This window comes from Rattus norvegicus, chromosome 6 (assembly GCF_036323735.1).
Source record: "Rattus norvegicus strain BN/NHsdMcwi chromosome 6, GRCr8, whole genome shotgun sequence".
Taxonomy (NCBI): Eukaryota; Metazoa; Chordata; class Mammalia; order Rodentia; family Muridae; genus Rattus; species Rattus norvegicus.
The window spans coordinates 146,427,484-146,451,530 of record NC_086024.1 but is presented as its reverse complement, the minus strand read 5'-3'; the positions used below and the strand labels follow the sequence as shown (position 1 = coordinate 146,451,530).

Sequence of the window (24,047 nt, the reverse complement as noted above, 5' to 3'; positions counted from 1 at the left end):
TCCACAAATAAAGATGTCTCACATGCAGCATGGTTCCTTAACTCAAAGTCATGGCAGGGCCAACACATTTTGGCATCCAACCACAGAACCAGAAACCAGAATGATCACATTTGCAGGTAGGAAGAGTCCTATGTAGAAATGTAGGCTCTCAGCTGATACTGCCTGTGCTATATTGTTTCAGCCACAAATGAATAAGCCATGTGATATATTAGTTTCTGATTACAAAGTTTAAAACATGTATGTCTATAAGCATTGTCATAGGCAAAGTGTTAAAACGTTATGTGCATTTCTTTGAAATATATGGCTTTAGTAATATGTATTATTTTTGTATAGTTTACTTCCTAATTTCTAAGCGATATTTTATTATGTTTTATGTTATTTATTTTACTTCATTATTATTTGTGACTATACATATATCTTTATTGTCTTTGATAACTAATGTAAATTGGAAAATATTCCCAATGAAGGAGTAATTCACAGTAATTCATTGTTTCCATTTTGTACAATGTCATTTTAATTTGCATTTTGATTGCTTTTACAGAGCTTGAGTCACTCAAGCTTCAAGTTTATTTTGACATCTTCTTAACTCAACTGCTTAATAACAAAGTTACAAAGAAAGAGAAACTGTCAAAAAAAGTGATCAGTCTGGTAGGATTCTTCATCACATTGACTTCTGTCTCCCTGTCTTACAGGCTACCATACGAATCTAATAGACATAGTAAAGCTTTTGGTGTAGAATTCTGATGTAATTCCTGGATTATCTACCTGACTAGTTATCTAGGTATCTTTGTGTGTGAAAGCAACTCGATAAAATAAGAAAAGTTTAAGACGTGATCATGGTGTTTCTTGTTTCTGAAGCCAACTTTGTATTTTAAAATATTAGTAAGTAAAACGTGCATGCTGAAATTCTAATGACTTGAGTTGTCATGACTATCTTTTGAACCGAATAATCACTCTGTTGGGGATTATTTCAGCTGCGTTTGTTGACTGTTTTCACCCTTTCACAGAAAGGTAGGAAAGGTCACAGGACCCCAGTGAGAATATTCAGCTGCTTCAAACCACCTGCTGTTTGTAGTTCTGCCTTAATCAGGAAGGTGATAGATTATATAGTCCAGGACAGATGTGGGGATTGGGTTCCTTCTAGATGGTTTTGGGAAAGGCCACATCTTTGCTGTGTATAGGTTTTCAGGTGTAGTCTATTGAAGGAGGAATGTCCATACTCTTTTTTTTTTATTAACTTGGGTGTTTCTTATTTACATTTCGAGTGTTACTCCCTTTCCCGGTTTCCTGGCAAACATCCCCCTAATCCCTCCCACTCCCCTTCTTTATGGGTGTTCCCCTTCCCATCCTCCCCCCATTGCCGCCCTCCCCCCAACAATCACGTTCACTGGGGGTTCAGTCTTAGCAGGACCAAGGGCTTCCCCTTCCACTGGTGATCTTACTAGAATATTCATTGCTACCTATGAGGTCAGAGTCCAGGGTCAGTCCATGTATAGTCCTTAGGAAGTGGCTTAGTCCCTGGAAGCTCTGGTTGCTTGGCATTGTTGTTCATAAGGGGTCTCGAGCTCGTTCAAGCTCTTCGAGTTCTTTCTCTGATTCCTTCAACAGGGGTCCCGTTCTCAGTTCAGTGGTTTGATGCTGGCATTCGCCTCTGTATTTGCTGTATTCTGGCTCTGTCTCTCAGGAGCGATCTACATCCGGCTCCTGTCGGCCTACACTTCTTTGCTTCATCCATCTTGTCTAATTGGATGGCTGTATATGTATGGGCCACATGTGGGGCAGGCTCTGAATGGGTGTTCCTTCTGTGTCTGTTGTAATCTTTGCCTCTCTATTCCCTGCCAAGGGTATTCTTGTTCCCCTTTTAAAGAAGGAGTGAAGCATTCACATTTTGATCATCCGTCTTGAGTTTCATTTGTTCTAGGCATCTAGGGTAATTCAAGCATTTGGGCTAATAGCCACTTATCAATGAGTGCATACCATGTGTGTTTTTCTGTGACTGGGTTACCTCACTCAGGATGATATTTTCCAGTTCCAACCATTTGCCTACGAATTTCATAAAGTCATTGTTTTTGATAGCTGAGTAATATTCCATTGTGTAGATGTACCACATTTTCTGTATCCATTCCTCTGTTGAAGGGCATCTGGGTTCTTTCCAGCTTCTGGCTATTATAAATAAGGCTGCTATGAACATAGTGGAGCACGTGTCTTTTTTATATGTTGGGGCATCTTTTGGGTATATGCCCAAGAGAGGTATAGCTGGATCCTCAGGCAGTTCAATGTCCAATTTTTTGAGGAACCTCCAGACTGATTTCCAGAATGGTTGTACCAGTCTGCAATCCCACCAACAATGGAAGAGTGTTCCTCTTTCTCCACATCCTCTCCAGCATCTGCTGTCACCTGAGTTTTTGATCTTAGCCATTCTCACTGGTGTGAGGTGAAATCTCAGGGTTGTTTTGATTTGCATTTCCCTTATGACTAAAGATGTTGAACATTTCTTTAGGTGTTTCTCAGCCATTCGGCATTCCTCAGCTGTGAATTCTTTGTTTAGCTCTGAACCCCATTTTTTAATAGGGTTATTTGTTTCCCTGCGGTCTAACTTCTTGAGTTCTTTGTATATTTTGGATATAAGGCCTCTTTCTGTTGTAGGATTGGTAAAGATCTTTTCCCAATCTGTTGGTTGCCGTTTTGTCCTAACCACCGTGTCCTTTGCCTTACAGAAGCTTTGCAGTTTTATGAGATCCCATTTGTCGATTCTTGATCTTAGAGCATAAGCCATTGGTGTTTTGTTCAGGAAATTTTTTCCAGTGCCCATGTGTTCCAGATGCTTCCCTATATTTTCTTCTATTAGTTTGAGTGTATCTGGTTTGATGTGGAGGTCCTTTATCCACTTGGACCTAAGCTTTGTACAGGGTGATAAGAATAGATCGATCTGCATTCTTCTACATGTTGACCTCCAGTTGAAACAGCACATTTGCTGAAAATGCTATCTTTTTCCCATTTGATGGTTTTGGCTCCTTTGTCAAAAATCAAGTGACCATAGGTGTGTGGGTTCATTTCTGGGTCTTCAATTCTATTCCATTGGTCTATCTGTCTGTCTCTGTACCAATACCATGCAGTTTTTATAACTATTGCTCTGTAATACTGTTTGAGTTCAGGGATAGTGATTCGCCCTGAAGTCCTTTTATTGTTGAGGATAGTTTTAGCTATCCTGGGTTTTTTGTTATTCCAGATGAATTTGCAAAATGTTCTGTCTAACTCTTTGAAGAATTGGATTGGTATTTTGATGGGGATTGCATTGAATCCGTAGATCGCTTTTGGTAAAATGGCCATTTTTACTATATTAATCCTGCCAATCCATGAGCATGGGAAATCTTTCCATCTTCTGAGGTCTTCTTCAATTTCTTTCTTCAGAGTCTTGAAGTTCTTATTATACAGATCTTTTACTTGCTTGGTTAAAGTCACACCGAAGTACTTTATATTATTTGGATCTATAATGAAGGGTGTCGTTTCCCTAATTTCTTTCTCGGCTTGTTTCTCTTTTGTATAGAGGAAGGCAACTGATTTATTTGAGTTAATTTTATACCCAGCCACTTTGCTGAAGTTGTTTATCAGCTTTAGTAGTTCTCTGGTGGAACTTTTGGGATCACTTAAATATACTATCATATCATCTGCAAATAGTGATATTTTGACCTCTTCTTTTCCGATCTGTATCCATTTGATCTCCTTTTGTTGTCTGATTGCTCTGGCTAGAACTTCAAGAACTATATTTAATAAGTAGGGAGAGAGTGGGCAGCCTTGTCTAGTCCCTGATTTTAGTGGGATTGCTTCAAGTTTCTCTCCATTTAGTTTAATGTTAGCAACTGGTTTGCTGTATATGGCTTTTACTATGTTTAGGTATGGGCCTTGAATTCCTATTCTTTCCAGGACTTTTATCATGAAGGGGTGTTGAATTTTGTCAAATGCTTTCTCAGCATCTAATGAAATGATCATGTGGTTTTGTTCTTTCATTTTGTTTATATAATGGATCACGTTGATGGTTTTCCGTATATTAAACCATCCCTGCATGCCTGGGATGAAGCCTACTTGATCATGGTGGATGATTGTTTTGATGTGCTCTTGGATTTGGTTTGCCAGAATTTTATTGAGTATTTTTGCATCGGTATTCATAAGGGAAATTGATCTGAAGTTCTCTTTCTTTGTTGTGTCTTTGTGTGGTTTAGGTATAAGAGTAATTGTGGCTTCATAGAAGGAATTCGGTAGTGCTCCATCTGTTTCAATTTTGTGGAATAGTTTGGATAATATTGGTATGAGGTCTTCTATGAAGGTCTGATAGAATTCTGCACTAAACCCGTTTGGACCTGGGCTCTTTTTGGTTGGGAGACCTTTAATGACGGCTTCTATTTCCTTAGGAGTTATGGGATTGTTTAACTGGTTTATCTGTTCCTGATTTAACTTCGGTACCTGGTATCTGTCTAGGAAATTGTCCATTTCCTGAAGATTTTCACGTTTTGTTGAATATAGGCTTTTATACTAAGATCTGATGATTTTTTGAATTTCCTCTGAATCTGTAGTTATGTCTCCCTTTTCATTTCTGACTTTGTTAATTTGGACATACTCTCTGTGTCCTCTCGTTAGTCTGGCCAAGGGTTTATCTATCTTGTTGATTTTCTCAAAGAACCAACTTTTGGTTCTGTTGATTCTTTCTATGGTCCTTTTTGTTTCTACTTGGTTGATTTCAGCTCTGAGTTTGATTATTTCCTGCCTTCTACTCCTCCTGGGTGTATTTGCTTCTTTTTCTTCTAGAGCTTTTAGGTGTGTTGTCAAGCAGGTGACATATGCTCTTTCCTGTTTCTTTCTGCAGGCACTCAGCGCTGAGTTTTCCTCTTAGCACAGCTTTCATTGTGTCCCATAAGTTTGGGTATGTTGTACCTTCATTTTCATTAAATTCTAAAAAGTCTTTAATTTCTTTCTTTATTTCTTCCTTGACCAGGTTATCATTGAGTAGAGAATTGTTCAATTTCCACGTATATGTGGACATTCTTCCTTGATTGTTATTGAAGACCAGCTTTAGGCCGTGGTGGTCTGATAGCACGCATGGGATTATTTCTATCTTTCTGTACCTGTTGAGGCCCGTTTTCTGACCAATTATATGGTCAATTTTGGAGAAAGTACCATGAGGAGCTGAGAAGAAGGTGTATCCTTTTGCTTTAGGATAGAATGTTCTATAAATATCTGTTAAGTCCATTTGGCTCATGACTTCTCTTAGTCTGTCTACGTCTCTGTTTAATTTCTGTTTCCATGATCTGTCCATTGATGAATGTGGGGTGTTGAAATCTCCTACTACTATTGTGTGAGTTGCAACGTGTGTTTTGAGCTTTAGTAAGGTTTCTTTTACGTATGTAGGTGCCCTTGTATTTGGGGCATAGATATTTAGGATTGAGAGTTCATCTTAGTGGATTTTTCCTTTGATGAATATGAAGTGTCCTTCCTTATCTTTTTTGATGAATTTCAGTTGAAAATTGATTTTATTCGATATTAGAATGGCTACTCCAGCTTGCTTCTTCCGACCATTTGCTTGGAAAGTTGTTTTCCAGCCTTTCACTCTGAGGTAGTGTCTGTCTTTGTCTCTGAGGTGTGTTTCCTGTAGGCAGCAGAATGCAGGGTCCTCGTTGCGTATCCAGTTTGTTAATCTATGTCTTTTTATTGGGGAGTTGAGGCCATTGATGTTGAGAGATATTAAGGAATAGTGATTATTGCTTCCTGTTATATTCATATTTGGATATGAGGTTATGTTTGTGTGCTTTTCTTCTCTTTGTTTTGTTGCCAAGACGATTAGTTTCTTGCTTCTTCTAGGGTATAGCTTGCCTCCTTATGTTGGGGTTTACCATTTATTATCCTTTGTAGTGCTGGATTTGTAGAAAGATATTGTGTAAATTTGTTTTTGTCATGGAATATCTTGGTTTCTCCATCTATGTTAATTGAGAGTTTTGCAGGATACAGTAACCTGGGCTGGCATTTGTGTTCTCTTAGGGTCTGTATGACATCTGTCCAGGATCTTCTGGCTTTCATAGTTTCTGATGAAAAGTCTGGTGTGATTCTGATAGGTCTCCCTTTATATGTTACTTGACCTTTTTCCCTTACTGCTTTTAATATTCTTTCTTCATTTTGTGCGTTTGGTGTTTTGACTATTATGTGACGGGAGGAGTTTCTTTTCTGGTAAAATCTATTTGGAGTTCTGTAGGCTTCTTGTATGTTTATGGGTATCTCTTTCTTTAGGTTAGGGAAGTTTTCATCTATGATTTTGTTGAAGATATTTACTGGTCCTTTGAGCTGGGAGTCTTCACTCTCTTCTATATCTATTATCCTTAGGTTTGATCTTCTCACTGAGTCCTGGATAACCTGTATGTTTTGGACCAGTAGATTTTTCCGCTTTACATTATCTTTGACAGTTGAGTCAATGATTTCTATGGAATCTTCTGCTCCTGAGATTCTCTCTTCCATCTCTTGTATTCTGTTGGTGAAGCTCGTATCTACAGCTCCTTGTCTCTTCTTTTGGTTTTCTATATCCAGGGTTGTTTCCTGTGTTCTTTCTTGATTGCTTCTATTTCCATTTTTAATTCCTTCAACTGTTTGATTGTGTTTTCCTGGAATTCTTTCAGGGATTTTTGTGACTCCTCTCTATGGGCTTCTACTTGTTTGTTTATGTTTTCCTGGAATTCTTTCAGGGATTTTTGTGATTCCTCTCTGTAGGCTTCTACTTGTTCTCTAAGGGAGTTCTTCAAGTCTTTCTTGAAGTCCTCCAGCATCATGATCAAATATGATTTTGAAACTAGATCTTGCTTTTCTGGTGTGTTTGGATATTCCATGTTTGCTTTGGTTGGAGAATTGGGCTCCGATGATGCCATGTAATCTTGGTTTCTGCTACTTGGGTTCCTGCGCTTGCCTCTCGCCATCAGATTGTCTCTAGTGTTACTTTGTTCTGCTATTTCTGACAGTGGCTAGACTGTCCTATAAGCCTATGTTTCAGGAGTGCTGTAGACCTGTTTTCCTGTTTTCTTTCAGCCAGTTATGGGGACAGAGTGTTCTGCTTTCAGGCATGTAGTTTTTCCTATCTACAGGTCTTCAGCTGTTCCTGTGGGCCTGTGTCTTGAGTTCACCAGGCAGGTCGCTTGCAGCAGAAAATTTGGTCTTACCTGTGGTCCCGAGGCTCAAGTTTGTTTGTGGGGTGTTGCTTATGAGCTCTCCGCGGTGGCAGCCACCAGGAAGATCTGAGCCACCCTTTCCAGGAGCTTCCGTGCACCAGGGTTCCAGATGGCGTTTGGTGTTTTCCTCTGGAATCAGTAATGTGTGCAGAGTGCAGTCTCTTCTGGTTTCCCAGGCGTGTCTGCCTCTCTGAAGTTTTAGCTCTCCCTCCCACGGGATTTGGGTGCAGAGAACTGTTTATCCAGTCGGTCCCTTCAGGTTCTGGCGATGTCTCAGACGCTGCAGACCTGATGCTCCTGGGCCCTCCTCTTTGGGAACCCAGAGGCCGTATACAGTTTCCTCTTGGGCCAGAGATGTGGGCAGGGGTGGGCAGTGTTGGTGGTCTCTTCCGCTCTGCAGCCTCAGGAGTGTCCACTTGTCCAGGCGGTGAGGTCTCTCTCCCACAGGGTCTGGGAGCAGAGTGCTGCTGCGGGCAGGGATCTGCCGGTTTGGGACCCCCCCCCCCCCGCTAAATACCGGAAGTGTCCGGTCCTAGAGGAATTTTGCCTCTGTGTGTCCTGAGTTCACCAGGCAGGTCGCTTGCAGCAGAAAAGTTGGTCTTACCTGTGGTCCTGAGGCTCAAGTTTGCTCGTGGGGTGTTGTTTATGAGCTCTCCACTCATAAGGAAGATGAATGTCCATACTCTTATAAGTGACCCCTCAGCTATGCTCTGTTAGGAAAACTAATAAACTCATTGATTCCCTACACTGAACTTCAGAGGGATTGTGCCTTGTTTTGTTGGAACCTAAGGAGAAGGGGAAGATGTTATATCTCCCTCTGAAAAGCAATTTTAGTGACATCATGTATCTTACATGAGAGTTTCAGTAAAAATTGGACTTCAAACCCACTTTTATGGGGTTCTGACTCATGCCATCAATTGTTCTATATATTGCCTAGTTTAATCCTCAGAACAAATATGTTATTATTATTTTACAAATAGATAAAAGAAAAGTTTAAACAAGCTTAGGTGCTTACCTTAGGCACTAAGTCAGTGAGTATACTGCAGATGTGCAAACCCAGAAGTCTAGGTGAATATCAGCATTCTTTCACTATGCTGTATAAAATGTGATGACTGATAAGAATAATAGGTACTGGATACTAAGTATTCTATACATGCCTTGTACATTTCCTAAATGTCTCAAGACAGTGAGGTAATCTCTATTCTTTATAACTAAATTAGCTGAAAGGGGGCACCCAGGGAGTAAGCTGAAAAATTTTGAATTAAATTCAGGTCAGCCCATCTAAGTTCAGTGGTTAATCTCTTCCTATCATAGCATACTGATTTTCAACTGTGTTCAAAACTTGCAAAAACTAACATTCAATATTATATTAGAATAGTATAGACAATACTTGAGAGTTAAAACAGTATGCCTATAACCCTAAAACTCCAGGGGCAAAAACAGGGAGATCATGAGCTTCAGGGAAGCCTCAGTTGCACAGTGAATTCCAAAACAGACTAGGCTACATAGAAAGACTCTGCCTCAATAAACAAATAACAACGAAATGCTAGAGGTCAAGCTTCAAGGTCAGGTCAAGAATTTATCTCTCTATTTCAAATATCTGACTGTCAGGATCTTTTAGTTAATAGAGAGATAATAAATATTAATCGCTCCTTTAAATTTTCAATTTGCTTATTCATGAACAGTTGTGTTACATAATGCATTTTTCAAAATTCTGTCATGTTGCATAGTTTTTCACATAATCACATTAATAAAAATGATAAAAATAATTCATTCAGGAAAAGACAAGTAAATATACAAACAACAAATCACTTAAAGGAGGAGATGTGTATAATTCAATTTTGTGCAGTAACTTGGGCTGTAGGTAGGTAAACATAATACTTCTTGGATAAATTAATGTGCAGTGCTTGCTCTGAATCATAAATTTGAAATAATACAGAGAAAAATTAGCACAACCTCTTTGCATGTTACACTCTGCTTTAAAATTGTTGTTGGACACACCATATTTTTTTTTTACTCTTTTTTTCCCATCTTTATTAACTTGGGTATTTCTTATTTACATTTGGATTGTTATTCCCTTTCCCGGTTTCCAGACCAACATCCCCCTAGTCCCTCCCCCTCCCCTTTTATATGGGTTTTCCCCTCCCCATCCTCCCCCAATTACTGCCCTCCCCCCAACAATCATGTTCACTGGGGGCTCAGTCTTGGCAGGACCAAGGGCTTCCCCTTCCACTGGTGCTCTTACTAAGAATACCCTTGGGAGGGAATAGGGGGGCAAAGATTAAAACAGAGGCAGAAGGAACACCCAATCAGAGCCTGCCCCACACGTGGCCCATACATATACAGCCACCAAACTAGATAAGACGGATGAAGCAAAGAAGTGCAGGCCGACAGGAACCGGATGTAGATCTCTCCTGAGAGACACAGCCAGAATACAGCAAACACATAGCCGTATTTTGATCATACCCTCCCCACACTCCCTTCCTCTAATCTGCACATCCTCCTCCCAACTTTATATCCTCTCTTTCTTGTGGCTCACTGAGTCCAATCAATGCCGCCCATATATACATGGATGTTTGGTTATCTGCCATGGCCCAGATAGCTATCAACAGCCATCACTTATAGAAAAGAGACTGCCTTTCCCTAAACCTACCAGTTGCCAATAGTGCATCAGCCCCTCTCCCAAGTTCCTACTGTAATTTTTAACTGGCATAACCTTGTGAAGGTCTCATGTAGATATGCGTATCTTCTGTGAGTTTATATACATAACTGTCATGTCATGTTCAGAGAACGGCATTTCACAGCAACCCTCCCGACTCTCCAGCTCTTGCAATCTCTCTGCCTCCTCAATACTCAAGTCTTGGTGGGAGAAGAAGGAGGATGATACAAATGTCAAATGTGTATATTCATTAAGGAATTAATTTTTTTGCAAAGCCAATAGATGCTTAGCACACCAGGAATTTGTGAATTCTAACTGTTGTTTCATATTCTAATTGCATGCAGTATTGCCAGTCTCTCAACATTTTAACCATGTTAAAAACATGCTCCATCACTGTGACTTGTCTTCAGAAACGCTATTCTTTTTATTATTAATTAATTATTTATTTATTTTATATACTTTCATGCAGAGAAAATATCTTATTATTGTATAGATGCATCACCTGTCAATTAAAAAATAACCTATGGCCTATAGGAAAGGGTAGAATAGAAGGTGGGACAGCCAGGAGGAGAAAGAATTCTGGGATAGAGCCAGGTAATGAAGATCTGCCTGGGAAGACATGACAAGATGGACCCTGAGCACAGATAATCAGATAGATTATAGAATGTATTTTAAATGAGATATAATAATATATGTTATTATCTAATTAGAGAAAAGCCTAGCTGTGTGGCCAAGGTTTTTGTAAATATATTTCGAGTCTGAGGCTTATTTCTAGGAACATGGGACAGGGAAGAAGAACCAGACAAATGGCACCTAACTTGGGGCAATTAGAACCCAAGTGTATAGCCTAAAAATGCCAGGTGAAAGGCAGGGGAAAGTCAGGCTAGCCACACAAGAGGCCTGGTCTATTTAAAGACAAAAAACAAAAAACAAAAAAACAAACCAAAAAACCAAACAAACAAACAAACAAAAAACCCACAGACCAAAGTCTAAGGGTATAATAGCTGCAATTTCTACCAACTGCAGCATGGTTAAAAGCAAACTAGAAAGAGCTAGGCCTGAACTTATGCAGCCTAAAGCAGCCCAGAAGTAAAACAAGTCAGAAAGGCCTGGCCAGGGGCAACATAAGGGGAAACTGGGAGCCCTGAGCTATCTGAATGGCTAAGGCTGGGCTAGCAACAACACAAGGTATAACGTAAAAAGCACAAGATACCTGAATTGGTTAAGTGTTAAATTTAAAATTGGCAAAAATTAAGTCCTTAGGGAGAAGTGTTTTGATTAAAAAGGAAAATGGTTTCTATATTTGGAATGGAAGGAAACACAAAGACACTCAGTGTCTGAATTCCACATAATCTCACTTCATTTATCAGCATACAAATGGCTGTTTTTTCAATGATTACAATTTTGTATGTCCTTTCTGGGAGAGATCATAATCTTTGGAGAAAGAAGAGACTGAGAAATTAGATACTGGAGTAGAGACCATAAAACAGAGTTTGAAAAACCCTTTAAATCAAAATAGGAAACCCTCAGAGGAATCCAATCTGGAACTTACAATAACATCAAAAAGTGTAGTTCCAGACAAAAAGGTTCCACAGGGGCTTGAGAAATTAGGATGCAGCCCATAGAGATACAATATATTAAGAATCAACATCCACTTATTGATGCTAACTTAAAACAATGTCACACAATAGATTGTGTGTTTCATTTTATAGAGTTTGGAAAACTGAACTATATGCACATGTTGATACATCACACAGTTGATACATGTTCAGGATTAATTTTATTTCTAATAATCGTAAGAATGGCATACCCTTAAATAAACCATCTCAGGTAACAGAAAAAAGCTTTATGGTAATATTAAAATTGTAAGATGAGTTCAGAGTAAGTAGATCGAAAGCAGTCCTCTGGAAGATATCTGCGCATCCAGCTCTCTCGCAGCTAGTGCTGCTTTGTTTATTTTTTAAACTGGGACTTGATTTGGACCTGTGTGCAGGCAGCACTGTTTTACATAGTCTTGAACCTGGAAGCAGTGGTATTGGGTATTTAAAACAGCATATGATAGGTCAAAAGCATCACACGCCACTCTCCTCCGTGACTTGAACGAAAACTTCTATCCTACCCTGCCATGAAATAGAGGATCCCTTCGTCCCTCCCTCCCTTCCTTCCTCACCCAATCAATTACTATTCTAGCTGCTTCTACTATAGAATGTGAGGAATTCAGCAACACAGCCCATTAGTACTCCTCTCTCCTGAATGACACTACTGTCAGCTTGACTTTCCCTCCCTTTCTCCCAAGGTCTCTCTCTTCCCAGCTGGCTACTCTGGCAAATCACTAACTTTGCTCCTATGTGGGCTATGGGAGCCTCTAAGGAAGCACCAGGACTATGATTTCCTGTTTTCTACACTCTCACAATGAGAAAAGAAAATTATAGCAACCAAACTAGCAGTGTGCTTTCAGAAAAGTCTCTTCCTGAAAAACAGCGGTGGGTTCACACTCTGTAAAGGGTTTGAAGTAGTTGACATCCAGTCATTGGTTTATCTGTTCCCACCATTTAAAAACATTGTTTACAAAACTTACTGTTATAGAATTGAAAAATAACACGTTATTTTTTGTCTGTTAACATTGAATAGCAATTACAAATTCACGTATTGATTTATTTTTATATTCCTTAAATTAAAAGTTTAATTTGAATATTGCAGGTACCATTAGTTTAAATGCCACAGATACCACCAGATCCTGGACAAGATTAGGCTGAATTTGCCAGAGAGATTTCAGCAAGAATAAAATGTAAAAAATAGCTCTAGAAAATAAATAAAATGGGTAACTACTCTTAATGCGTTTTAGGGGAAACAGGTAGAAAATTGTCAATCAATTTGCTGAACCAAAGTAGAGTTCACTGCCTGAGTTTACCCTTTGCTTTGTCCCAAATTTTAGTATATGCTTACTATCCAAAAATACTCATGTAGAGTAGAATCTATTGAAGGCTGTGCTTCCCTAATACTTGGTCATTTCTCTTTGTCATAGCATGGCCCTCTTGATGTACCTCTGTCCAACTACATAGGTAATTTTGTGTTCCAGATCTTCCAAGCCTAATCAGATCATAGGTTCTAGCTCTTTCTATAAACCCAGTCCTGGGGCCAACTGCATATTATGCTAGCAATCACTCTTTATTTCTCCTATCACATAGAAATTTGGACAATAGAACACAAAATGACATCCCTAACCACGGTCACAGGGACAGTTAAGTAAAGAGCCTCATGAGTAAGCAGCATGGAAGTCTCTTCAAGACAGAGCAGAGAGGAGTCTGGGAGATTTCCTGGGTGAAGGATCCCTTAAGGGCTTCCAGAGTGTTACAATGGCACAAGATCAAATCAACAGAAAAGATCTGAACATTAGTATAGTTAAGATTCCATATTTATACACTTGCAGAGAAGCATAATTACATCAAAACTTGACTCAGGGTATGTGTCATTTCTCTCAAGAACAGGTTTTACATTTTTCCCATTGAAAGACAATCCTGTGTGCTTGACATTCTTGGTTTTTCTGGAGGTCTGTAGGCACGAGGACATTGATGCTGTGCTCCCAACATGTACTAAAAAAGTTTATTTTTTTCAAAGAATCTTTATCTTTAAAAGAGTCAGACTTCATGGATCTCTTTCCTTGTGTGACACATATGTATTCAGTGTGTATATATATTAAAGATATCAGCAATGCTAGTATGGTTTCATAGCTAATGTCTGCTTCTGTCTATTCCACAATTACTTCTTTCTGTGAAAGATAGGACATATATATATTTTAATATTACACTACACTTTTCTCATTACTTGAAACTTCTGGTGCTTATCTACAGTATCTATATGCAGAAAGAAACTGTCAAGTCCTCAGACCTGGGAATGGGACACATGTTTCCAGATGATCTACCCCATTATGTTTGCTGTAATAGCCTCTGCCATTGTAGCTTCTATACATATGGGACCACATGAAGAGGGGATGAGTTGAGATTGTCTTGCTTAGTTCCCAGAATTCATTCCTTTACCTCTGATAAGATTTGACGGTTATGTCCCTAAACTTATATCTCATGCATCATTTATCACCTGGCATTCCAGAGGTGTGGGGACTCTTACTGAAACTTGTCATTTTTCTAGTTTCTACCCAGGAAAGAAAGAAACAGGCTCGAGGACTTAGAATTATAAAGTCTTTGATTTATTTATTTTTATTCTGGTGGATCATGCATAGATACTTTTCTCTTTCTGTACTCTATTAATTTATGATGGGCTGGGCTTTCCTCTTCCTGCAGGTTCTGAGAAGACCCTTGCCTTCATTCTGTGTTTTCCCATGGCTCCACTGATGAATTACCTGATCTTCAAGTTCGATGCTTGATTATGGAGCTATGAGGACATATCCAGTTCTCAGTCAAGCCAAACATTTTCTTTGTTTAAAGGGGCTTCTGACTACAGGAGGTGGGGGATCAATTTTTAGATTCAAAGTCAATATTCTAAGTTCCTACCTTTGCTGCGAAGCAATGCATGCTACTGACCAAAGTAGTCCAGAGAATTAGAAACAGGGTGGTTGGAAATAAGATAGATTGGTTGGTTCATTGTCTCCAATCTCTTCATGTCTCCCTGTCTCAGATTTACCACTTTGTGGTGCATGTCTCTTCCCAAAGAAGTACACACACTGGATAGACTCAACATACAAGGAGAGAACAAAAATAAAACGTAACTTGTAACCTCTTGAAGATCCTCCGCATAGCAAGTGAATGGCAGGATTCTGGAGGCCAAAGATGTAGCCTTCATTCCATGTAAAACATGTGACTTTGTCATTTGTAAAACCACAGTTTAATTGGACAATACTACAATGAAATAATAAATAAATATTAATATAAAAACTTGAATAAAAGATGTACTGCTAAATGCAGTACACTAAAAGGAAAGCTCATACTACAAGAATGAGTACAATAAGCGTATGAGATTAGTTTTAACTCTATAAAAAAAGAATACACTAGTCACCAAAGAAATACTACAAATTTCCAGGCAAAACCTGAAAGGATCAGAAGTCTATTTTTCTTTTGTTAAAGAGCTATTTAATTTCAGAGCTGTGACAAGAGTTGTAGCAGAAGTATTTTATCTGATAACCTCTGCGGAATCTAAAAGGAATGTCACTGCATGACCCTATTTTAATCTTCTTTACCCTCTTAGTTTTCACAGCTCTGCAAGGGATGAATCACTAGCTCCATTTTTAAAGGCATGGAGATAAAGACTTCCAGTTGCCAACAGAGCTACAATGGGCCTCATTGCTGACATGAAAAATGCCCTCAATGTGTGACTGAAGCAAGCTCATGGCAGTGCTTCAAAATCCTCATGTGGAGGGTTGAGAAAAATGCCCCCACCTCCCCACACCATTCCAATAAGTGCTGTACTTTCAGTTCTAACCTTATTCTTTACACTCTGTGCTTAGTTGTCATTACTGGGGATTTAGTGGCGTCTGACTCCTACTCAATTTAGCAGTACTTCAATCCTTGACTGGTGAATAGACAAGCTTATAATAGAAAAGCTGCCTCTTCAGAGAAAGTGGCTCAGCAGGATGTGAGAGGCCCAGGGAGAGAAGCTCTTTCCTTTCAGGAGAATGTTCCTCAAGGTGACCCCTTGCTTCAGTCCTCAGACAATCTCTGAAAGGAACTGAAGTTGAAAACAACAGGAGGGTTAGAAAGAAGTGGCCAGAGGGATGACCCTTACTGGTACTGATCTCCTTCTGGCTTTTGCCTTCCAGGTGGGCTTGTGCACCTGCCTTCTGGCCTTCAAGTTCACTTTAAAACACATCAGTCAGTGAAGTAGGCTCAGATTCTATCTGATTTGGTATTTTGGGTGATTTGAAAGGTGAAAGGAGAAAGGCTGCTATGGAGTTTCTTCTCTTCGGAAATCCAACAGAAAAGAAGATACCATTCTCTTTTAGGTTTGCTACTCATTTTATTAAGCCTTATAGTACCCTTGAGAGGATGACAGAGGTCACATTTGGTTATTTTCATTTACAGGCTGGAAGCAGAATCGAGCTCAAGGAGGTGTTGAATGCTACCCAAGACACAATTAGAATATTGACTACATGACATAGGCCTCTGTCACAGCTATAATACACTAAATTGAGTATCTCAAAGAATTATCCAAAGGTTCCAAAATATGATTCTTTTGTCAGAAAGTGAGTTTATTGGACAAATACACGTGTGTCATTATCCACACCCAACATATTTCCTGAGAAAAACGTCCACAATAAATGTTTATAAGGTCCTATAATAAATGACACTATGCTCTGACCAGGGAAGCAGAGTATTGCCTTGCTCAGCCATCATCAGAGAAGCTTTCTCCTGTGAATGATGGGAGCAAATACAAAGATCCACAGCCAGAAATTATGCAGAGAGAGACCTTGGGACACTCACCTCTAAGTGGGATGTCTCCCATCAAATCTTGCCCCTCAGGGCTCAAGGAACCTGGTAGAAGAGGAGGCAGAAAGATTATTAGAGCCAGAGGGCATGGAGAACACCAAGAAAACAAGGTCCTCTATATCAACACGGTGATGAGCACACAAACTCACAAGACTGAGGATGCATACACAGGACCATAGAGGTGGGACCCAAGCGCTGAAAGAAGTGAATACATGCCCCCATGCCTATCCCAGAAGCAACCTCTAATTGATAACTTGCAAATAAAAACTTAGGTTCCACCAAAAGAGTGTCACGGGTAGAGTAAAAATCTGCTCTATTTTTTTTAACCTTCTATTGATTCTTTGAGTTTCACTTCATGCACTCCAGTCCCCCAACTCATCTTTCTATCCCCTCATAGCCGCCCTTTGCCTTTGCAACCTCCCAACAAAACAGCACACACACACACACACACACACACACACACACACACACACACACACACACTCACATAGAAAACATCTCAACATGGAAGCTATAGTATGTCACAGTGAGTCCCACAGTATATTCCTCAGTTCATACTTCTTCATTTGCAAATGTTCATTGCAATGAGTCATTGGTCAGGTTTGAGATCTCTGGCTTCTGTGACATCATTAACAATGGATCCTCAGAGAGACTCCTCTTGGTTATCCTGTTGTTCCCCTTTGTCATGGAGATCCTGCAGCTGTGGATCAGCAGGACTGGCCCTTTCACAAGTCCCAACAGCTTGCAGATGATAAAGATTTTGGAGTAGGCCAACACGGAGCCCTGAATCTGGGCCTCAGTGGTAGCTGAGCTGGTGATTCTAGGAGCCCTCCTTTATCCTCACCACCAGGACTAGCTCTTCTGCATTACTCTGGCTGAGCCACCCACTGCGGCCATAGGCAGGAGGCAGGGTAAGATCTCTTGCTCTCATGCCCTTGGAGAGAGGAAAGACATCCCCCCCATACACACCCACACCACCTATGGCAGATAAGTGACAGGGCCAGCTCTCCCTCACTTCCTTACCTGAACACTGTGCTACTCAGACAAGGTATAGGGCCCACTCTCCAGCTCTCATGACCCCAGTGCTAGCTCTCCAGACCACTAAAGGTATGAGGGGATATCACCCCACATCCATGCCACTTTACAAGACAAATAGTGGGGCCAGCTCTTCCACGTCCTCTCATTCTGAGCTAGCTGATTTGTATCCCCATCACTAGGGCCAGCTTCACTGTGCTGTCTGGGTAGAGCACAGGGGCAGCTTTCCATAGTGTTGCCTCTGGTGAGATGTAGTGTCAGTTCTTCACATACTCTGGACATCCACTTAGTCCCTTGTGGCTGCCCCGACTAGGGACAAATGCCATGTTCTTTAGTGGTAATAGCCACAGACATCGACACCTGCCACAGTGTAGCCATGGACCCAGACATGGTCCTCAACAGCAAACTCAGGCTGGGACCTCACCATGGCTCCAGGTGGCAGGTCTGGCTATTGCACAACAGGCTACTCTTCTCCACACTTGAGTTTTATAATGCTTAAACTGCTCCACTTCTCTTTCTCTCCCATCAGTGGTCACTCTTGGTGCAGGCTAGCCATGAGGCTGGTAGGCCCTTGGGTGACATCTTCTGTCTGAATTATGTGTCGCACAGCAAGTGAGTGTCTGTGCTCCACCTGAGCTGTGAGCCAGAGGGCAGGTCTGTGGGTGGCAGAGTCGTCTACAGGTTTCTGTCTGTCTTCCTCTTCCCATGCTGCTCTGCCTGGATTAGATTTGATTTGGTTTTTATGAATCCTAAGCATCAAACAGCTTTGGCCACCAAGCCAGGCATCAATCTAGAAGGCCATCTGATCTGCTCCTAACTGGTGTAAGAATATTACCACGAACAAGGTGTATCTTTGTCCATTTCCAGGAGGGAAAACATATTACTATTATTACTATTAAGGGTAGGTTACTGGCCCAGCTGTGGATATTCAACAGAAACAAACTCAATGGTATTTTCAGAGGTCCTTATCTCACAAAGTCATGTTGGGACTTTTCCTTAAAAAACAAACAAACAAACAAACTTTATACTTCCATTTTTAGTTTTTCTTCTCTCTTTTTAACCCTAGAGGTCTTTGCATCGATATCATGGCTTCCAGTTTAATGTATGGGATTCCTGAGTGTGTGAACAACTAACTGATTCTCATACCTTCTTTTGAGCTCTTTTCTGTGTGTTTTGTCCAGTTCTTATGTGCTAGTTTTTGTTCTTTATTATTATATTTTATTTTGTTATATTTCATTTTTCTTTATTATTATCTCCCATAAGCCTGTTTGTTTCTTAATGAGAGTCAGAAAGAGGGTGGATCAGGGTGAAAGGAGAGAAGGGCAACTAGGAGGCATAGAGGGAATGGAAACCATAATCAAGATATATTATGAGGGAAAAATCTATTTTCTATAAAAGGAAATAACAAATAAGTTAAATAAATAAATCACATGAATGAAAATGTCATTTGGGGCCTTGTGTTTTCTTACTGTATGCTAACAAAACATGTTCCATAAAATGTTCTATTAAACTATACTATTTTTCTCAATTCATTAATCTTATGTATATGAGTTTTTTCTTACATGTAGGTGTACGCACCATGAGAGTACCTTGTACAAATGTAGGCCAGAAGAGATCCCTTGGAACTAGAATTACAGATAGTAGTGTGCCTCCATATGGGTACTGAGACCTCGACAAGAGCAGCTGGTACTCCTATCTATGGAACCACCTCATCTCTTATGACATGATATAAAATAAAGAAACATTTGCCTCAGATAGACATACATTTAGATTATCACTAAACAAATTTAGGTGTACATGCTGCTTCCTGCCTAATGTTGTGTCTGCCTGGGTTGTTTTCATATACATCACTTCCACCCTAATGGACTACACCTTCCAGCTGCTTTACCCCACTCTCCTTCAACCCATTATTATGTTAGACTTCTTCAACAAACAGCAAGAACAATCATTAAAGTTGGCATGATGCTAAAAGCAAGGAGATGAAGATCAAAGCAGATTTCCTATCCTGTCAGAACTCTCTGTTCATTTAAAAAAACAAAACAAGGAAAAGACAGCAAAAGAACAACAATAAAAAGTTTATGTAAAATATGGAACAAAGGGCCAGCAAGATGGCTCACCAGGTAACAGTGCTTGCTGTTAAGCCTGATGACCTGAGTTTGATCCAGGAAGCATATGGAAGAAAAGGAGCAGTTCCCAAAAGTTGTCCTCTGACTCATGCATACACACATGCACATGTGCATGTGCACGCGCGCGCGCGCGCACACACACACACACACACACAATATGTGTACATGCATAGACACACATACACACACCATATATGTACACAAATACATCAATGCAAGAAAAGGACTCAAGAAGCTGAAGGAGTTTACAACACCATAAGAAGAACAACAATATCAACCAACCAGACCCCAATAGAGCTCCCAGGGACTAAACCAACCAATGAGTACACATGGAGGGACCCATGACTCCAGCCACATATGTAGCAGAGGATGGCATTGTCCAGCATCAATAGGAGGAAAGGTCTTTGGTCCTGTGAAGGCTTGATTCCCCAATGCAGGGGAATGCCAGGACGTTGGGGGAGGAATGGGTGGGAGTGGAAGTACCCTCATAGAAGGAGAGGGAGGAGGAGGGGGTGTGGCATAGGGGGGAAAGGGATAACATTGGAAATGTAAATACATAAAATATCCAACAAAAATTAAATTTAATAAAAGAAAAAAGAATTTTTTTTTAAAAAAATGTGAAGCAAAACAAGGTCAGAGGAAATGCTTTCAATACCACATAGGAAAGAGAAAGATGCTTTACTGTAGAATGTGGGACTCAGGTCCTTCTTGCTTCTTCAGGAGTAAAGAAAGAAAGACAGAGAATTCTCTAGCACATTATAATGTTAAAGTATTTATCAGTACAAATGTGACAAACTAGAAGTGCCTCAGACACCTCTAGAGGTAAATACTAATTGTGAACAGGCACAAGAGCAAATGAATGATCTGACTGGTCAGAATATGAATATTTGCCTAATTTGGACTGCCTTAATGGAACATTCTAACTAAAGGGGCTGGGGAGATAGCTCAGTGGCCAAACCTGTACTACTCTTGCAGATGACCAAAGTTTGATCCCCAGTACTGATATCAGATGGCTCATAAATTTCTCCAAATCCAGCTCCAGGCAATTGGGTATTTCTGGAATCCAAGGGCACCTGCACTCATGTACACGTACCCACACATAGATATGCAAGTGTACACATAATTAAGGATAATAAAATGTTTATTTAAAATTTCAATCTATTAAATACTGTATTGCTTCATATAGTTGATTGATCCTAAATTCTCTTCTGTTTTCATAGAAACCCAGGGCACTATAGGTACCTCAGACTAATGGCTCCTACTTAATTTTGAAACAGTAATGACATTCTAGTAAATAGAGCTTGCTACTATGGATAACTAGACATTAACAACTTGTAATAAAAAAAGAGGTAAAAGATAAAAATTTCTACCAAAATGTGTAAGGGAGAAAAGTAGGATTTAGTTGGAAGATTTGTATGCAAATTCGGTCTTGCTAAAATACTATTATTGCATCTCTATTTGCATTATATGCACATATATAATAAAACCTTTAACTTTAATGATGCTAAATCTCTAAAGTTCTTCTACCTTTTTGCAACAGTTTGTTCTCAAATCTTGAACCCCCTTCTCTTTTGACATTGATACATCTAAAATCTATAATTACAAATGAACGAATTATTTAAATCATTTGTACCATTCCCCTGATTACTTCAATTTAGACTTCTTCTTATAAACTCTTCTAGTCACTGACTAGGTCTTCATAGTCTTTCTTATAAATTTCTCTTTATTTACTGCATGTGCTTTCTACTGAATTCAAGGATCCATACTAGACTGTTGGAACTCTACAGGGAGCAACTCTAACTGGCTCCTAGAAATCCAGCAATCCTGGTGTTTATTCCACTATGTAATCTATTTTCCTTCAGTATTTTCTGTTTCAATGGATACATTTCTAACAACAGGTTACAATACAGTGGCATGTGGTGTTTTAGAAAATGACACTATGGCTTCCCCGTCTGTCTTGCTTGCTTTCCACTTTTCTCCCTCCCTCAGGAAGTCATATGCTATGTTGTACCTTGCCTTATAGAGGTACCCATATGTTCCGATTTGCTTTCTGTTGCTATGATAAAACACTCTAACCAAAAGCAACTGAGAGAAGCAAATTGTTAATCTGTCTTATAATTCCAGGTCACTGTCTATTATTAAAGGTAGTCTGTGCAGGAACTCAAACAAGATACTGAAGCAATAATATCTGATTTCTGGCTTATGTTTAGCTAGCTTTCTTATGTGGCCTAGAACCACCTACCTGGAGATGGCACAGCCCAGAGTGGGATGGTACATTTTACATCAATTAGCAATTAATACAAGCCTTCACACCCCACTCAGAAACCATTTTGATCTAGATAGTTCTTCAGTTGAGATTTTCTTCTCAGATAGCTCTAGACTGTGTCAGACTGAAAATTAAAGCTAACCAGGACACCACACAGCGAGAAATACACTTTTGTTCTGTCAATAGCCACTCGTGGGAGAGTTTGTGAATACACCTACCTCAGCAGAGGCTTGAATTTCCACCCCACGGGTGGATGCTGAAGACAGTCTTGTGGTCAACCTAAGTGAGAGACTCCAACATGGCCACACCTCCATCCCAGAACTTCATAAGTGAAAATTAGAGAAATGTATTATTTTGAAAAACTAACTTTTGAGATTACTCCTCACATAGTACTAGGTAATAAATAAAAGTATTTATAGACAACTACAAAATAAATGTCAAATATACCTTAAAACAACTATATTGCTAAATTAAGGAATATACTGGAAATGATAGATCTAACATTTGTTAGGTGAATAAATCCAAAGACTGCAGAAAGAAGGCTCATAAAAGTTTGTTCTTTGGTATATGTGTGTGTGTGTGTGTGTGTGTGTGTGTGTGTGTGTGTGTGTGTGTGTGTGTATGTGTGTGTGTATGTGTGTGCGTGTATGTATGTGTGTGTATGTGTGTGTGTGTGTATTATTCTCTTGGTTATTTCAACTATTTGCAGATTTTCTGAGTTTATAGACAAAATAACAGTGTGATGATTCATGTCGGATATAGACTTAACTGAACTGAGAAACACAGAGACCTGGAAAAAGTATATTTGGGGCATATTTGTGGAGGTGTAGAAAGGTGGTTAATAGCTGATTGGATATTGATTTATGTACCAGGACTAGAGGAAATAAATACAGAAGCTGAACTGGAGTCTCATCTGAGAACTACTGCATTCTTGTTTTCCGCCTTACTCATCGGAACTCCAGCTTTCTGATCTTGAGACTGCATTGCTCCCCTCCATGAGTGAGTACTTGGCTCTCGGCCTTGAAATACGAGTTACACTATCAGTCTTCTTGGTTGTGAGGGCCTGAGTTGGGATTTTCCATCTTGTGGTCTCTAGCCTACGGGAGACCTGTCATGGGACTTCTCAGTGGCCAATATCCCTAATAAATTTCCTCCTACACATCTATCTGCAGTTTCCATTTGCAATATTGTTCTAGGTAACCCTGAATATTACAAGTAAAATTAAAAGACACAGATGACTAAAGTTTATTGGTCATGGTCAGAGAAACCAAAAGTGGTGGTAGAACTGCTATTAGTATTCAAGTCTTCTAAAGTTTAAAACGAAAGTTGAAAAGAAGTAAGTCAAGAATTGAATAGCTTACAAAAGGGTCAAAGCTTTTTAAATTTGTTGCTTATATTAAGAATTAAATTCTAGCATAGAAAATTCAAGCGAAGGAAGAATACGATGAGTTTCATAAAAAGAAAATTAATTTCAAAATCGAGTCACATTCCAGCAGCTGCATATGAAGCTATGAAGCACTGGTCAAAACAGTTCTACTTTCTCTTCATTTCCTGCTTCTTTTTGTCTACAAAATGTTAACAGAAGGGACAAAGAACTTTGAAACACTTTTCAGTATGAGTTGGTTCTTTGAGTCCAAAGTTACTGAGCCTCAAAAATAGAAGGAAGCAGTGACTAACTAAAGCATTTCAATGAGTCATAACTAATGATACCCCTACCCACAGCAATGCATGAGTTACATGACCTATTAAGATTGACCTCAGATTACTAAGTACTCCATTACTACAAGAAGTAGCTTAGCTAACACAGTTCCTTGGATAATTATTCACTTAGTAAATTTCCAGCTATGTAAACAGTCATTATCTGGAGAGTTTTTAAAAATAAATATTATGCATTTAGATATTGTACTCTACCCATGCAATATGTTGTTCTCACTATAAAAAGTGGCTATAAATATCATACATACATATAATAAATATATAAATATCAAGAAAACTCAAGTGAACCTATAAATATTTCAAAATAAGGAGTTAAAAGAATGGAAAAATAAGTAGATAACAGACATTATAGAACTTCACTCTACCTAAAGGTTGCTCATCAGGGAATTCTCGGTAATTTGATTGTAGAGGTGGGATGAGAGATGTAAAGCGTTAGCTAAGCATTTAAGAGGTCTTAGATTTTATCTTTCATAAAAAGGAAAAGAAGGAAGGAGAGGGGAGAGAGTAAGGGGGCCAGAAAAAAGCAAAATTCAGTAAATATCTATATCTATCAACCTTGAGTTATATATGAAACTTGCTAAAGTCAAAATATGTTTTAAAATATTT

The 24,047-nt window shown here is 39.4% G+C and overlaps 1 long non-coding RNA gene across 1 annotated transcript in view; it reads left to right on the top strand.

Annotated features, from left to right (window-relative positions):
- Nucleotides 1-22,988, top strand: part of LOC134479498 (uncharacterized) — a 52,575-nt gene extending 29,587 nt beyond the window's left edge. Inside the window, exon 3 of the long non-coding RNA XR_010052880.1 lies at nt 22,598-22,988. This is a non-coding gene — a long non-coding RNA (uncharacterized LOC134479498). The remainder of the gene's footprint in view (nt 1-22,597) is intronic.
- Nucleotides 22,989-24,047: the final 1,059 nt, after the last annotated feature.